At 40.5% G+C, this 2,222-nt stretch overlaps 1 pseudogene; it reads right to left on the bottom strand.

The window, feature by feature from the left end:
* Positions 1-589: 589 nt before the first annotated feature.
* LOC105808875 lies at positions 590-1,493 on the bottom strand (annotated as a pseudogene).
* Positions 1,494-2,222: the final 729 nt, after the last annotated feature.

Genomic DNA, 2,222 nt, shown 5'->3' with positions numbered 1-2,222 from the left:
TAATTGCATAATTGTAATTTCACATAAATTTCCAAGAATCCAATCTTAAACTTTTAGGAATGTGGTTAATATACTTAATTTTAACTTTCCCCTAATTGCATCTCTCTAATTGCTATTAGCAATTGTCCACAACTTTTACCCAGCTAAGAACTTTCCAAAGGATTTTCTGTGAAAACTAGTCCCTTAAGATGCTCATCTAGATGAAAGTCCTGAATTCAATAAACATAGGTGCTGCATGTTCTTTTTTCTGTTTGTGAGTCACAGCGCACATGAGCCTAGAGCAGGCTCTGTGATGTGTACGGTCACTTGTTTGACTCAGCATTTCTTACACATATTTAACAGCAGAATTCTTTTTTTTCTGATTGCAGTGACATTATTTTAGTGGCCCTCCAGGCCCCAAAGAGCCTCTTTTGATGGTGCTGTCACTCAGTCACCATCTTCACTGTGGAGTCCTAATCACTTGATTCTGTTCTATAGATCACAAAGATTCCTTCAGATGATCTCTTCTTCCATTCCTTCATATTAGGTTATATGTTCTGAAAGCGCATCCATCTTTCTTTAGTACTTTGAGGTGGCATATTCTGGTCTCCTATATTGTCTTCAAACCAGGTCGTTTCTTCTTCTCCATTGTCATTAATGTTTTCATTATCCTCTTATTCCTCTTAGCACAGTGAGGGCATAACATCCTATCTTTCAGGCCCGGGGATGGGAAATGGCAGGCTGGTACCAGGAAAAGAGAAATCATCTTCCTGGGAGTGGCAGGCACCCAAGCCTGACCTGCTCGAAACTGCAGGCGAACCTAACCCTTTGTGTCTGCTGGGAGAGCTTCGCCATGGACCACACACCACCTGACGCCAGAGGCAGAAGCAGGAATGGAAGATGAATTCACAGCGTTAGGCTGAACAGCTCTTGCAGCAATCCTTCCCACGATGCCAGTGAAGATGGCCGAGGTGACGATATCACTTCAACCACATCAGTCTCTTCTGCTTTCTCATTCATCTTGCAATTTTCCTGCAGCCTTGCTCTCTTGGTCCCTGTCTTGTGTTTCCTTGAATATGACCATAATCTGGCCTCCTTTGATGTTTCAGGAGTATCATGTTTCTGTTCAGGATAAGCACGCTGCTGAAGCCTCAGAAAAACTTCTGTTTTCTTGCCGTCAGTGCTCAAATTGAGTTGTTGGCCCCAGGTCCTCAAAGTGTCTCGACACACATTATTAATGGGAGGCAAAATGGTGGCAAGAGAAGAATTGGCATTTTATGCCTAGCTTTTGGGGGAGTTTTGAGTTGTTTATTTGTTGGAAGTAGATGAACTTCATTGTGTTTCCTAGGCTTGTTCGGTTTGACATCAGAAGTTGAAGAAACGGTGGATCCCATTTGTTGTTCTATATTTGATTTGTCTCTAACTGGAACCAATGTCAAAATCACACTTTCCTCATCATTTGTTTCCTCCTCAGAGACATTCTTCTTGCTTCTTTCGTGATTTGAATCTGACATTTTCAGCAGCACCTAGGGGAAGGCAAAGCCAGCAATGTTAAAGATATGGGCAGTTCACTTCTTTTAATTTGAACAACAGAATTATTTTTCTTGAAGTTTATTAATTTGCTGTAGGATACAGTTTGAAAAATATCTATTAGACCCCTTTGGCTTTTTATTTCTGCTTTGTAGCACTCCTTGTACTAACCAGATCCCGGCCTTTATTAGCAATTATATAAATATTTATAGTAATAATAGCTGACATTTATTGAGTGTTACTGTGTCCATTTTTCTAAGAATATATGTATTAGCTCATTAACCTTTCCAACAATCCTATGAAATAGATATTATCATCATCCATATTGTGTAGACAAGAAAACTGAGACACGGGTAGGTTGTCTAAGGTCACACAGCTAGAGAGTGGTGGAACTGGGATTTGAACCCAGGCAGTTAGATTTAAGAATCTGGGCTCAGTACCATCCTTGGTGACTTACCTACTTTATTTGCTTTTACTGTATGTCCTGAGCCTGAATTTTCCACAGTGCCTGGGAAATGATAGGCTTTATGAATGTATGATCCCACATTAATGCTCTAGCATTCTGTGTTTGTTAAACAAATCGACTTTCATCCCATCTATATCATTCCTAACAATGTAGTCGCCTGGAATGGGCTAAAACAATGACCACCCTCCTTCATCCACCTTCTCTCAAAGCCAGCTCTTCTGGCTAGTTAAGGAAACAGAGCAGGAAT

Source organism: Propithecus coquereli, unplaced genomic scaffold (genome assembly GCF_000956105.1).
Source record: "Propithecus coquereli isolate 6110/MARCELLA unplaced genomic scaffold, Pcoq_1.0 Scaffold100, whole genome shotgun sequence".
In the NCBI taxonomy this organism is placed as follows: domain Eukaryota; kingdom Metazoa; phylum Chordata; class Mammalia; order Primates; family Indriidae; genus Propithecus; species Propithecus coquereli.
The sequence above is the reverse complement of the archived record's forward strand: the minus strand, read 5'-3'. Positions and strand labels throughout refer to the sequence as shown.